General features: G+C 46.5%; 2 non-coding genes across 2 annotated transcripts; both read left to right on the top strand.

Annotated features, from left to right (window-relative positions):
* The first annotated feature begins 2455 nt into the window (after positions 1–2455).
* Positions 2456–2527, top strand: Trnat-agu (transfer RNA threonine (anticodon AGU)). Its single transcript has one exon. It is a non-coding gene; the product is annotated as a tRNA-Thr (tRNA).
* An 8207-nt stretch (positions 2528–10734) lies between these two features.
* On the top strand, positions 10735–10807 carry Trnak-cuu (transfer RNA lysine (anticodon CUU)). The gene has a single exon. It is a non-coding gene; the product is annotated as a tRNA-Lys (tRNA).
* Positions 10808–15647: the final 4840 nt, after the last annotated feature.

Below are 15647 nucleotides of genomic sequence, written 5' to 3'. Positions count from 1 at the left end.
GCAATGGGTTTTCCGCCGAGATTCGTCGACCTCACACGACGTTTGGTAACGAATAACTCCTCCAGAATCATCATAAATGGACAGCCTAGCCGGCCAGTCGAGATCGCATGTTCCGTCAGGCAAGGTTGTCCGTTGTCCATGGCACTTTTTGCCATGGCCATCGAACCTTTGCTCGCTACCTTGACTCAGCGGTTACAAGGATTGCAAATACGAGGAAACAAAATAATATGTAAAGCTTATGCGGACGATGTTGGGTTTCTCGTTATGAATGTAGCGGAAGTCGAGACGGCAATGCACATAATAGAAAAATACGAACGAGCGTCAGCCGCGAGGTTAAACAAAACCAAGTCCGGCGTATTCAATATCGGACGTGGCATTGGCATGCGCACACACGGTCAGTTACGTGAGCTAACAGCCTTGAAGTGTCTCGGCATTGATTTCCGAAAAAATATACGTCAAACTATTGCGGCCAACTATAGACAAGTACTAACTACCATACGAGCTAGTGTACGGACACATAGTATTCGACAGTTAAATGAAATTCAGAGAGTGTCTTTAGCGAACGTCTCTATTACTTCCAAAGTCAATTATGTCGCCCAGATACTGCCAATACCCGCCGGCATCGCCAAACAAATTATGTCAGCAATAGGCTATTTTGTGAGCCGTGGCCACATATTTAAAATCCAGTATGACACTCTGACGCTCGCCACTAATAATGGCGGCTTAAACTTAACGAATGTTACTAAAAAGTCGCAGGCTCTGTACATCTCCAATACGTTTCAACAATGGAGACAATCCGGCAGCTGTATCGCCGCGCACTTGCTATCTGAAATAGTTCCAGATGACCTCTCTCCATCCATTAATGTGCAGCACATACCGAGCGGACTTTACCATTTACGATGGTTTTTAATAGAATATAGCTACCTACATTCAAGAATTCCGGAAATAGACATGACAAACGTAAAAGGAATATATGGCAAAGTGATGGGAGAAAAGAAGAACAACAAAATAGAACAAAACTATCCATGTTCTAACTGGAAAGTGATATGGGCAAATATTCATAACCGTAACTTAGCTACTCATCTGAAAGCAACATGGTACTTTGTTGTAAATAGGAAAGTTGCAACAAACTCGAAACTTCATACGATCCACTTAGAGGATTCGCCTTTGTGTGCAACGTGTAGTTTAACTGATAACGAAGAACATCGTTTCGTGTGTGACAAGGTTAAAGATATCTGGCTGAATGTCCGACGAAAGCTGGCACTCATCCTTCGAACGTCACCTAACGCTATAACGCCTGCGGACTTTTTGACACCGGATGATGTACCCTTTCCTAACACGAAACGCAACGCAGTCAATTGGCTGAAAGCGGCAACGGTCCATTACCTCTTCACGAAGGAAGAGAAAAGCCAAGAGGATTTTTGGATCTATCTGCTAACTGAGCATCACATGTTACTGAAGACTAGTAAATATAAAGAAACATACGCAAATTTTTTAATCAAGACCTTGATGTAAAAGAATTAACAAGAAATATCTGCGGACACAGAAGACAAACGTAAGAGAGTGTTCACCACTACTAACTTACTTTACAATCCTGGAAAAAAAAATTATTTTAGTTTTTACCGGAATTGCCGTTCTTTGAGTTCAACGTTTATTAATTTATTTTTGAAGAAGCCATTATAAATAGTTGCTTCTCACCGAATATGGTTTGTTTTTTAAGCATTTTCAGAGAGAAGAGGCAGTTTCGGAATGCCCTCTGACGTTTCTTTGTCAAGGAAGCCTATTTGCTTTAAGTGTGACAACAAAAAACAGCGATGAAGAAGGAAACAAACTGAACATAACTTCTGTTTCTATCTACTGAAGACTTCATTCTTTTTTCACATTATCAATGAGCCCAAAGAAGGGGTACATAAGTTTCTCCACGATAAAGGGATTAACTTTGTCTCATCAGTTTATGGTTATGTACATGGCGTGAGAAGCGGCCGCCGATGAAGGCGAATTATGGAGAGTGCAAGGATGGGCTAAAAGGGGTGATGGGAGGCCCACAAAAAAAAAAAAAGTCGGTAGAGCATAAGGCTCTTAATCACATGGTCGTGGGTTCGAGCCCCACGCGGGGCGGAACGGAATTTTGGTCCTCTGCAGATGTAAATTACCGTTTTTCTGATTAACGTGATTAATGGAAATAGCAACTTTAAAATTTGCCTACGTCTCCGTCAGTCGCAAGGAAACTGTATTTGAAGGTGAAGGTGATTTTGTAGACATGTGTGAAAGACATGTTCTGAAATGCAAGTGGTGTTATTTGGAGAGCACTTCGTTTACGTGTCAGATGTGTAGCCAAGCAGTAATGGGTCGCCATAGCTGCAAATATTAGACGGTAATATGAAGTGTTGTCAGCTGAAGTCTGATGATCCAGACGACCGTAAGGATGAAATACGCAAAAGTACCGCTAGGCCGCGCCTATTTAGCTCAGTGGCAGAGCACTGGTCTAGTAAACCAGGGGTCGTGAGTTCGATCCTCACAGGAGGCAGACGAATTTTTAATATCAGTTGCGCGTCGTGGCCTTATAGCAAACAGTATCTGGGATGACGAACAATTAGCGAGAGGCGTTTTATTAAGAATTACTCTCAGATGTGACTAAGGCGAACGGCGCAGATAAAGCATTTGCCAAAGCGGTACAGCATAAGGTGGGACGGGGCAGTCTGAAATATATTTTATAGATGTATTTCTCACATTTCTCAGAGCCTTCCACGGTCGTCGTCGTCGTCGTCGTCGTCGTCGTCGTCGACGTCGTCGTCGCCGACGCCTCTTCTGCAGAAGTAGCATATGGCCATCGTAGCAAATGCGGCGAGGGACGCCCTGTCTTACATTTCCGAATGCACAAAGTGTGTGGTCTAATTTCCCAGTCTATATTTGGTAGGTCTCGTAACAAGTTGAATGTATCAAATGGGTGGAAAGAGCAAGGGGCAGCGGCTGTGTAGAACGAAAACACAACTCCTCAGTGGTGTGAGCGTTTTGAGATGAGTCGTATATAAGTTCCACTTGTTTGTCAGTGACCGTGTGGCCTAATGGATAAGGCGTCTGACTTCGTATCCGAAGATTGCGGGTTCGATTCCTCTCACGGTCGTGTTTTTCCAGATCTGAAAAAGAAACATACCGTTTCAGTGTAGCACTTGAGCAGTACGAAACCGTGTGAATGTTGCTGTTGACCATTTTCTGCTTGGAGATGCTCTTGAGCTTGAAACACGCACAACAAGACCGGTGTTAAGTAGCGAATTGGTTTGCATATTGCCGTTGCCGCGTGTTTTTGACTGGCACTTGCACATCTAAAATAACGTCGGAAAGTAACTCGTTCGGCTTATGAGTCACATCAAGTATGTGTGTTAATTTTGACGAAACTAGCTCTGCAGGTTGTCATGCAATTCTGTTACCTCTCAGAAATGATTATGAAATAAAACTGAACTACGTGTCGAGTGTGACGTTAGGAAAACATTAGGCAACATGGAGAGGTTCTGTATGGGACCAATCAACCCAAACGAGTACCGTGTGACGTGCTAACCGGCATGTATTCACCGAGGCAGTGCGGCTAGCTCAGTCGGTAGAGCATAAGGCTCTTAATCAAAGGGTCGTGGGTTCGAGCCCCACACGGGGCGAAACGGAATTTTGTTCCTCTGCAGATGCAAATTACCGTTTTTCTGATTAAGGTGATGTAATGGAAATAGCAACTTTAAACTTTGCCTACGTCTCCGTCAGTCGCAAGGAAACTGTGTTTGAAGGTGAAGGTGATTTTGTAGACATGTGTGAAAGACATGTTCTGAAATGCAAGTGGTGTTATTTGGAGAGCACATCGTTTACGTGTCAGATGTGTAGCCAAGCAGTAATGGGTCGCCATAGCTGCAAATATTAGACGGTAATATGAATTGTTGTCAGCTGAGGTCTGATGATCCAGACGACCGTAAGGACGAAGTACGCAAATGTACCGCTGGGCCGCGCCTATTTAGCTCAGTGGCAGAGCACTAGTCTAGTAAACCAGGGGTCGTGAGTTCGATCCTCACAGGATGCAAACGAATGTTGGACATCAGTTGCGCGTCGTGGCCTTATAGCAAACAGTATCTGGGATGACGAACAATTAGCAGCTTCGGAGCCTCCTGCTCAAGTTTCGCCTCCTTGTAGTCCATGTTTGCCGGAAGCTAGTATTGGTGTAGACCAGTCCGTTTCGTCGGATGTTTCCCCCGCGACCCCGGACCCTGACTGTGGACCGGCGCGGGTGGTGTCGGATACAGAACTTGACTCTCCTACGTCACCGGTGGCTGCCGCTTCCTTGCCCGTCAGCCGACGCAAGTTGCGCGTTCAGGCGAACGTCAATGCTGTTCGTAAAAAACTGAAACGTAACGGATCCGCGGAAGTTGGTAGCAGTCCCCTTCCCTCGGATGCCTCCGTCTCCCCTACTATGGACTGTGATGTTGATGCGTCGGTGTACGTGGTTTCTTCTCTCGCTTCTCTCTCCATGGTTCAAGCATACACCTTTATTAACTTAAATGTTAACCGTATTGAGTCCGACGTTCGCATTGCCTCTTTGCGGCAGTTTCTCTACGACTCCTGTGCGGACGTAGTATTTTTGCAGGAAATATTGTTTTCTGATCTCTCTCTACCTGGATTTCAAACTGTTTTTAATGTCGCACCGGAAAACTCAACAGGAACAGCTCTTTTCTTTCAAGAAGGTATTCCTGTTACAGACATGGAATTCCTTGACTCTGGCCGTGGGATTGGTTGTCGTCTTTTTGATCTCTGCCTAGTTGTTTTGTATGCCCCCTCTGGTTCGGATAGCACTGTGGCTCGATCGCGCTTTTATAAGGAAGAGCTTATTTGTCTTTTGCGCAAAAGTCCTCGGAGTCTCCTGCTCGGAGGCGATTTTAATTGTGTTTTACGCCCTGAAGACCAGTCCCCCAATTTTAATTATTGCCGAGATTTTCATGACTTGGTTCGTACGATGTACTTGCGTTATGTTTGGGAACACAAATCTCCAACCCTGGTGAAATTTACGTATTTTACCGCGTCCCCATGCAGTAGACTCGACAGATTCTACTTCTTTGATTTTTTATGTGATACAATTCTTTCTGTCGATGTTATTCCTACTAGTTTTTCTGACCATTGTGCTTTTACTGCAACTGTAAATCTTAGTCACCAACCTGCAAAACTTTATCGTTCCCAGTGGATGTTAAATGTTTCCCACCTTGCCGACAGTGCCATTGATGAAGTTGTAAGTGCCGTGTGGGAGCGATGTCTTCGCTCTGTCCCGCGTTACCCCTCCTTGCTCGTTTGGTGGACTGCGTTTGCCAAGCCCAAGATTCGTCAGTCTTTGATTTTTTACTGTGCCGCAAGGGCGCGTGATTTTAAGAACACGTATGAATTTTACTACTCTGTCCTGCGTGAACTGTATGACGCGGCGGGTCCTTCTCCTCTGCGGATCCATGATTTTCGTCGTATTAAAGCCAAGCTCTTGACCCTCAAACGACGACAGTTGGATGGTCTGCGAGTAAAGTCGAAACCTCACTCTCTTGTTGAAGGTAACCTGACTTCTTTGTACCACCTGCTGCGGCATCAGACTCGACGTCGTCGCTCCTTCATCTCTTCTCTTATGGTGGATGATGGACGACAGCTTATTGCACAGGAGGAAATGACTCGTGCTCTTCATCAGTATTACGCTAGTCTCTATTCTGCCGATGATTCTGGTGCGTCACTTTCTGATGATGTCCTTGAGGATCTTCCTGCGACGATCTCGCCTGACGCGAACGGCAAATTTCTCCGGGAGTTCGAGATAGATGATGTTTTTGATTTTATTGCTCGCTCTCCGTCCGGTAAATCGCCGGGTCCAGACGGCCTGCCTAAAAACTTTTATCTCCGTTTTTGGCCTCTTTTGGTTGGCACTTTTACGCAGATTTTAAATGAGATTGTCAGGGGGATGGATGTGCCAGCCGATTTTAAAGTAGGGAAAATTGTTTTAATTCCGAAGTCCACTGGTCGTTTATCTGCTGCCAATCTTCGTCCGCTCACATTGCTGAACTTTGATTACAAGACAGCTGCTAGAGCGTTCAATAGTCGATTGTCTTCTCTGCTTCGGGGTGTGATTGGTGCACATCAATGTTGTTTTCCTGGTAGATCTATTCTGACCCCAGTAGCCGAATATCGGGATGTTGTCTCGGTTGCGGCGGTTACAAATGTTCATTGTGCCTTTGCTTTCCTCGATATACACTCCTGGAAATGGAAAAAAGAACACATTGACACCGGTGTGTAAGACCCACCATACTTGCTCCGGACACTGCGAGAGGGCTGTACAAGCAATGATCACACGCACGGCACAGCGGACACACCAGGAACCGCGGTGTTGGCCGTCGAATGGCGCTAGCTGCGCAGCATTTGTGCACCGCCGCCGTCAGTGTCAGCCAGTTTGCCGTGGCATATGGAGCTCCATCGCAGTCTTTAACACTGGTAGCATGCCGCGACAGCGTGGACGTGAACCGTATGTGCAGTTGACGGACTTTGAGCGAGGGCGTATAGTGGGCATGCGGGAGGCCGGGTGGACGTACCGCCGAATTGCTCAACACGTGGGGCGTGAGGTCTCCACAGTACATCGATGTTGTCGCCAGTGGTCGGCGGAAGGCGCACGTGCCCGTCGACCTGGGACCGGACCGCAGCGACGCACGGATGCACGCCAAGACCGTAGGGTCCTACGCAGTGCCGTAGGGGACCGCACCGCCACTTCCCAGCAAATTAGGGACACTGTTGCTCCTGGGGTATCGACGAGGACCATTCGCAACCGTCTCCATGAAGCTGGGCTACGGTCCCGCACACCGTTAGGCCGTCTTCCGCTCACGCCCCAACATCGTGCAGCCCGCCTCCACTGGTGTCGCGACAGGCGTGAATGGAGGGACGAATGGAGACGTGTCGTCTTCAGCGATGAGAGTCGCTTCTGCCTTGGTGCCAATGATGGTTGTATGCGTGTTTGGCGCCGTGCAGGTGAGCGCCACAATCAGGACTCCATACGACCAAGGCACACAGGGCCAACACCCGGCATCATGGTGTGGGGAGCGATCTCCTACACTGGCCGTACACCTCTGGTGATCGTCGAGGGGACACTGAATAGTGCACGGTACATCCAAACCGTCATCGAACCCATCGTTCTACCATTCCTAGACCGGCAAGGGAACTTGCTGTTCCAACAGGACAATGCACGTCCGCATGTATCCCGTGCCACCCAACGTGCTCTAGAAGGTGTAAGTCGACTACCCTGGCCAGCAAGATCTCCGGATCTGTCCCCCATTGAGCATGTTTGGGACTGGATGAAGCGTCGTCTCACGCGGTCTGCACGTCCAGCACGAACGCTGGTCCAACTGAGGCGCCAGGTGGAAATGGCATGGCAAGCCGTTCCACAGGACTACATCCAGCATCTCTACGATTGTCTCCATGGGAGAATAGCAGGCTGCATTGCTGCGAAAGGTGGATATACACTGTACTAGTGCCGACATTGTGCATGCTCTGTTGCCTGTGTGTATGTGCTTGTGGTTCTGTCAGTGTGATCATGTGATGTATCTGACCCCAGGAATGTGTCAATAAAGTTTCCCCTTCCTGGGAGAATGAATTCACGGTGTTCTTATTTCAATTTCCAGGAGTGTATATAATTCTTTTGATCACGTCAGACATGTGTTTTTAGATCGTGTTTTAGATACAGTAGGTTTTAACGCTTCATCACGTGCTGTTCTTGGCAACTTGTATAGGGGAATAACTGCTCGGGTGTCAGTCAATGGGCAGCTGACGCCGCCCATTGCTATCCGCCGAGGGGTACCTCAGGGTAGTCCGCTCTCTATGTTTCTATTCATATTGTCCCTGGAACCGCTGCTTCGGACTCTTGCTTTCAAGCTCCAGGGTATGACCCTCTCTGGTGGGAAGTTCACTGTTAAGGCGTACGCGGACGATGTCGTTGTTCTCCTCCGTCAACGTGATGATATCACATTGTTGAAAGGGGCAGTTGATGCATACTGTTGTGTCTCTGGAGCGCGTCTCAATCAGGGTAAATGTAAGTTCCTTGATATTCGAGGGTTTCGCGATACTGATGTCCCTTAGGCCACTTTTGTCGATCGCCATACGTCATTGGGGATAATCATCGATCGGTGTCCTATAAAAATGGCGGCTCTTAATTGGAAATCTGTCACCGAGAAGATACAAGGGGCTCCGATGGTCCATGAGCAGCGATCTGCTACCATTTTGCAAAAAGTCAGAATTTTAGACACATACGTGTTATGTAAAGCCTATTATGTTGCTCAGCTGTTCCCACTTCCCATTATGGTGGCGAAAAGGTTGCGCCAATTGTCTAGCAGGTTTATATGGAAGGGTCATCTATTCAAGTTGCGTTACGAGGTTATGACGAAACCGCGTATCTCCGGAGGCTTGGGCCTCACTGACATTACTCGCAAGACATCTGCCTTGTACATCCTCCGTACGACTCTCATGGTTACGCAAGAAGTGACTTCAATTACATCCAGACTTTTTACTGTTCTGCGTCGGAAGAGCCTTGCTCCACCTGTCGACGTCGGTCGCCTCAATTTTAAGTTGAAACACGTCCGGGAATTTTATATTGCGGTTAGTTACATCGGTGACGTCTTCTTGCGACGACCGGTGCCAACGGCCAAGAGCTTGATTGCCCGTTGTGAGGGGCTGGCTGGTGCCAATCCAATCGAACTGGCGTCTCCATCAGTGTCCTGGAGGAACGTCTGGAAGAATGTTAGTCTGCTTATCCACTCTATGGCTGTGGGGTCCACGTGGTATAGAGTAGTTAATGGTTTGGTCCCCACCAACGTACGACTGCACCGTATTGGTCTTTCTGACACGGACAACTGCACTCGGTGTGGTCTCCTGGACACACTTGAGCATCGATTCACCTGCAGTGGGCACCTTGCTAATTGGCTTTGGCTCAGGAAACAATTGGCTTTTGTCACTAGGACTGCCGAAACCGCTTATACCATTGACATCATCGTACGGCCCGATTCTTCCTTTTATCCGCTAACGAAGCTCAATACCGTTATGTGGTTGCTTGGACACTTCGTACATTTTTTGCCAGGACTCCGTAAAGATTTTGCAAATATGCTTAGCCTGACATTTGAAAGGGAGGGTGTTGGCTAAGGTCGCCTGTGTGAGCCGATTTCTTTTATACTGTAGCTGGTTATGCCGCCTTTATGTAAAATTCTTCTCTACACGTGGACTGAAGTTTACGTGGACCTTTAGGGCGAACAAGAAAAACAAACGTAAGACCAAGAACCGAGACAGTAGGGGAAAGTACGACGCCGTTGTACAGGTGCCATTCGGAAACAGGACGGTGGAATCATCGTTGCCAGGTCTCTGGTTTCGACCCCTGCCCGCTTTGTTTCCGCAGGCCTGAAACTGATTGTCACCCATAATTTTAAACAATGCCACACGAAAACGACACAAAAAAATGGTAAAAAAAAGAAAAAAAAGGGGCAGAGCACTGGTCTCGTAAACCAGGGGTCAATAAAAAAATGACAGAAAAGAAAAAAAAGTGGTAGAGCATTGGTCTAATAAACCAGGGGTCGTAAGTTCCATCCTCACAGGAGAATGATGAATTTTGGAAATCAGTTGCGCGTCGTGGCCGTATAGCACACAGTATCTGTGATGACGAACAATTAGCGACAGGCGTTTTATTAAGAATTACTCTCAGTTGAGATTAAGGCGAATGGCGCAGATAAAGCATTTGCCAAAGCGGTACAGCATAAGGTGGGACGAGGCAGTCTGAATTACATTTTGTAGATGTATTTCTCACATATTGCAGAGCCTGTCGTCGTCGTCGTCGTCGTCGTCGTCGTCGCCGCTGCCGCCGCCGCCGCCGCCGCCGCCGCTTCTGCAGAAGTAGCATATGGCCATCGTAGCAAATGCGGCGAGGGACGCCCTGCCTTCGATTCCGAATGCACAAAGTGTGTGGTCTTGTTTCCCAGTCTATATTTGGTCGGTCTCGTAAGAGGTTGAATGTAACGAATGGGTGGGAAAGAGCAAGGGGCAGCGGCTGTGTAGAACGAAAACACAAATCCTCAGGGGTGTGAGCTTTTCGAGATGAGTCGTATACAAGTTATAGTTGGTCGTCAGTGACAGTGTGGCCTAATGGATAATGCGTCGGACTTCTGATCTGAAGATTACAGGTTCGAATGCTGAAAAAAAAATGAATAAGGCGTCGGACTTCGTATCCTAAGATTGCGGGTTCGATTCCTCTCACGGTCGTGTTTTTCCAGTTCTGAAAAAGAAACACACCGTTTTAGTGTAGCACTTGAGCAGTACGAAACCGTGTGAATGTTGCTGTTGACCATTTTCTGCTTGGAGATGCTCTTGAACTTGAATCACGGACAACAAGACCGGTGGTAACTAGCGAATTGGTTGGCAGAGTGCCGTCGCCGCGAGTTTTTGACTGGCACTTGTACATCTAACACAACGTCCGAAAGTAACTCGTTCGGCTTATGAATCACATCAAGTATGTGTCTTAATTTTGACGAAACTACCTCTGCAGTTTGTCATGCAGTTCTTTTACCTCTCAGAAATGATTATGAAATAAAAGTGAAATACGTGACGAGTGTGACGTTAGGAAAACATTAGGCAACATGGAGAGGTTCTGTATGGGACCAATCAACCCATACGAGTACTGTGTGACGTGCTAACCGGCACGTATTCGCCGAGGCAGCGCGGCTAGCTCAGTTGGTAGAGCATGAGGCTCTTAATCTCAGGGTCGTGGGTTCGAGCCCCACGCTGGGCGGAATGGAATTTTGTTCCTCTGCAGATGTAAATTACCGTTTTTCTGATTAACGTGATGTAATGGAAATAGCAACTTTAAACTTTGCCTACGTCTCCGTCAGTCGCAAGGAAACTGTATTTGAAGGTGAAGGTGATTTTGTAGACATGTGTGAAAGACATGTTCTGAAATGCAAGTGGTGTTATTTGGAGAGCACATCGTTTACGTGTCAGATGTGTAGCCAGGCAGTAATGGGTCGCTATAGCTGCAAATATTAGACGGTAATATGAAGTGTTGTCAGCTGAAGTCTGATGATCCAGACTACCGTAAGGACGAAGTACGCAAAAGTACCGCTAGGCCGCTCCTCTTTAGCTCAGACAGTTCCGCTTGAGACGTGACAGCGTTCGGACGTGCTTTCACTTCCGTGCCGTCGTAGCGCTGCAAGCTGTGTTTACATCGTTTCTTGTGACTGTGATTGTGTTTTTTTCTCGTGTTATTTTGCGTTTTTGTGTACTCTTATTGTTTTTTTTTTCTCTTACTAGCGGTTTCGGCCGCTTATCGTTACAGTTATCGTCAAATCGGTTCCCCGTAAGAATACGTTATGTTTTGAGTTTGACAAGGCATCGCGTCGTGTGCAACCAAGCTCTCTGGAAATTCATGATTGGATTGTCGATGTAATTGGGATAACTTCTGACCAGGTTCACACAGCGTACTATGATATGGCGGATTACTGTTTCTTTGTCAAGTTTCTCACTCCGTTACAACTGGAGAAGATATTGCAGAAAACTGGAGGAAAGGCGGAATGCCATCATCGCGACAAATCGGTGAGTACCGTGTTAATCACCAATGCCGATGTAGAATATAAACAAGTTCGAGTATTCAATTTGCCACCTGAAGTTGAACATTACCTATTGAAAGATGTTCTTGCTAAATACGGTGATATTCGGCAAATCAGAATGGAAAAATGGTCTAGACAACACAAATTGCAATGCTGCAGTGGGGTTCGTTCTGTTGATATGAGCATTAAAGTTAATATTCCCTCGAATATCGTGGTCTGTGGCTATAAAGCACATGTCGTTTATAGTGGGCAAGTAGAAACTTGTTATATTTGTAACGAGAGCCGGCATCTACGCAGTGATTGTCCTCGGCGTATTTTCGTCCTTAAAAACACCTTACAAAAACGCCAGAGGTTGACACTAGCTGATATTATGACCCAACGTCAGAATTTGGAGGAGACACCTTTGCCACCCGGTACATCAGAGGCCGTTGAACCTGATCGTAGCAACGAGTCCTTCCCGCCATTAGCGCAGAAGAGCGAGAAGCTTCCACTTCCTGTCAGCACAACGTTATCAGTCGGTAACAAACGACGCCGTACCTGTGACGATAGTGGAACTGATGAAGAGTTGTCGGTCAACGACCCGATCTCGGTCACGGACGCAAACCCTCCCTCGCAGGAAAACGTTGCCGTGGACAGCATAGATGAGGGCTCCGACGCCGTTGCTTCCACGGCGGCGTCGGTAAACAACAGTGCCGGCCAGTGTTTACAGCTGACTGTTGTGACGCCGCCGGCCGGCCCGCCACAACACGACTTGGACGCACAACAAGAAAACGACCGTCCGATGTCGGCTCTACAGACACACGATGAAGAATTTGGTCTGCAGCCCGTTGTCAACACCAACCTGCCCCTTCATGAACTCAACCAACCTGGGAAGCCGGACGACTGTTTACCAACAGACCGTGTGGATACAAACAAACACACCTTTCCTTCCGCCGCCGCGACTTCGCACGAGTTAGCTCCAGTGGAGGAAGCCGGCACTCCGGCTACCGATTTCAGTCATGATCCGCCCACCCCGCCTTCTGCCATGGAACTCCCGGCTAGTGGACGACGGAAAACTAAACCCAAACCAAATGTCTCCGCGGCCCGAAGGAAGACTCCGATTAGAGGTGCCGCGGAATCAGGACGCGAACCTGGCACTGTCACTTCGCAGTCTAACAGTGCGATGGACTGGGCCGCTAATGCAATGCAGCTTTCTCCCTCCTCCGATGGGCACGACCCAGGCATATAAATTTCTGTCTCTTAATATTAACAAGTTCACGACAGCTTTGAAGACAGGGTTGTAGCGACAGTTAATCAACGGGTCTGCAGCCGATGTTGTACCTCTACAGGAAGTGTCTATATTAAGTCTCACCGTCCCTGCTTTTCACGCAATAGCAAATGTAACGAAAGACACGGGCACAGGTGCAGCCATTTAGTGAAAAAGCGGCGGACTTCAGGGTGACTTTTCTTCCCCTCAAATACATTGTGCACATTGGGCGAAGTGTACATCTCGAATTTTATGTACCCCCTCTACATTGCCACCCCTACATGACAATTAACCTTCTCAGATGATTCAAGCATATAAAATATTAACTATTAACGTTAACAGGATAACGTCAGATTTGAAAAAAGTAGTGTTAAAACAATTTATCTATGAATCAGAGGCCGATGTTGTGTTGTTGCAAGAAGTGTTATTCACTGATTTCATCGTACCCGGTTTTCAAATATTTTATAATGTCCTACCGGACGCAAACACAGGAACCGCAATTTTAACTCGTGAAGGTTTACCGGTAATGTTGGTGGATAAACTGGTTACAGGAAGAGGCCTTAGTTGTAAAATATTTGATGTCACCGTTGTCAATGTTTATGCACCGTCCGGTAAAACCAACAAAGCGGCGAGAGCTAATTTTTTCAAGGATGACATTATCTACTTGCTAAGGAAAAATCCTGCGTCTGTAATAATTGGTGGCGACTTCAATTGTGTAGTTAACAGGAAAGATCAGGTGCCGCACTTTAATTACAGCAAGGAGCTGCATGACTTAATTAAAAACATGAAGTACAAAGATGCATGGGAAATCAAATCCCCTACGCTAGTCAAGTTCACGTATTTCACTTCGACATCATGCAGTCGGATCGATAGGCAGTATGTGTCGGAGAATCTAATTCATAACGTGTTGGATGTGGAAGTAATCCCGACATACTGCTCGGATCACTGTGGGTTTTCTATGACTATCAATTTAGCAAGACAACCTACTAAATTTTACCGCAGTCAGTGGATGCTCAACATTGCCCATCTCAAAGATGACGAACTGGAAGACTGGATCAAAGCCACATGGACGGCATGTTTGAAATCAGTGCATAAATACGGATCTAAAATCGAATGGTGGGTCAAGTTTGCCAAACCTAAACTTCGGCAATCCTTAAAATCATACGGTTTTCAAAAAACTAGAGATACCAAAAAGACAATCGAATTTTATTATACGGTATTGCGAGAACTACATGACAAACATAATGTAGCTGCTACTCACCTAGAGCAAATTGGAAAAATAAAAGCGAAGCTTCTAAGCATCACACGCCGGCAGTTATAGGGATTAATACTTAAATCAAAGGCCAAGTCTCTACTACAAGAAGAAACTACTTCAATGTTTCACCTGATCAAACACCAACTTCATAGGCGACGCAGTTTTATTGAACACCTCAAACTCGAAGACGGGACTTTAATTACCGACCAAAATGACATGGTGCGCGCCATACATCAGCATTTCGCTCACCTCTACGCTAAAGACCAGACTGCCGAGACTGCACGTCCTGAAACTTTACACTTATTAACGGAACGGATCACTACTGATGGAAATAACTGTCTGCTTGCTGCCTTTGCAGAGGACGAAATATTACATCTCGTAAAGACGTCACCTTCCAACAAATCGGCGGGTCCAGATGGATTACCAAAAGAATTTTATCACCAGTTTTGGCATATTATTGGGTCAACATTCACTGATATAATAAACGAAACCTTACAAGGAGGAGAATTACCAACTGAACTTAAGGAAGGAAAACTAGTCTTGATTCCGAAAAATAAAGGACATAAGAACATTGATCAGTTTCGCCCCTTAATGTTGATGAACTATGATTACAAGACCATTGCACGAGCACTTAAGGAGAGACTCACACCACTTCTCAGAATAGTAATAAAAGGCCATCAAGCCTGCTTCCCGGGCCGGACGATCATGTCGGTCATCTCCGAATACAGAGACCTCATTTCTATCGTGGCAGTCACTAACATCAGGTGTGCAATATACTTCGTCGATTTCTGCAAGGCATTTGACCATGTCAGCCACCGATACGTGGACCTCATATTTAAACATCTGGCTTTTGACGATCGAGCAGTTAGAGTAATCCATCAGATGATGACCGGAATAACTGCCAAGGCTTACGTCAACGGACAGCCGACGAAAACTATTCATATAGAGAGGGGAGTTCCACAAGGGAGCCCGTTATCAATGCTTTTGTATGTTCTTGCACTTGAACCTTTGCTACGACAACTCAGCGACAAATTAAGTGGTGTCACAATCTCCGGAGTCACGTTTACAGCAAAAGCATATTCCGATGACGTGGGCGTCGTCCTTCGAAACGGAGGAGAAATTACAGTTCTGGAAGAGACGATACGTCAATATAGTCGCGCCTCTAGTGCAAAAGTGAACATCCATAAGAGTAAAATCTTAAACCTAAGAGGGTTTGACAGGGTACGCAGCCAATGGGCGTCACTAGTTGATTCCCACAAAACACTAGGCATTACTATGAACAATTGTCCAATGAAGATGGCTGCAGTAAATTGGCGGGACACGGCGAACAAAATACAGGGTGCGTTAAGGGAACTTCGTTGGCGATCTGCGAATTTATTGCAAAATGTTCAATTAATTAACACCTACGTGTTTTCTAAAGCCTGTTTTGTAGCACAAATATTCCCAGCACCGATGTTACAGGTGAAAAAGGTAATGCGTCTTGCAAATAGCTACTTGTGGAAAGGCAACATATTTAAAGTTAGAC

The sequence above is a fragment of the Schistocerca gregaria genome, chromosome 5 (genome assembly GCF_023897955.1).
Source record: "Schistocerca gregaria isolate iqSchGreg1 chromosome 5, iqSchGreg1.2, whole genome shotgun sequence".
In the NCBI taxonomy this organism is placed as follows: domain Eukaryota; kingdom Metazoa; phylum Arthropoda; class Insecta; order Orthoptera; family Acrididae; genus Schistocerca; species Schistocerca gregaria.
The sequence above is the reverse complement of the archived record's forward strand: the minus strand, read 5'-3'. Positions and strand labels throughout refer to the sequence as shown.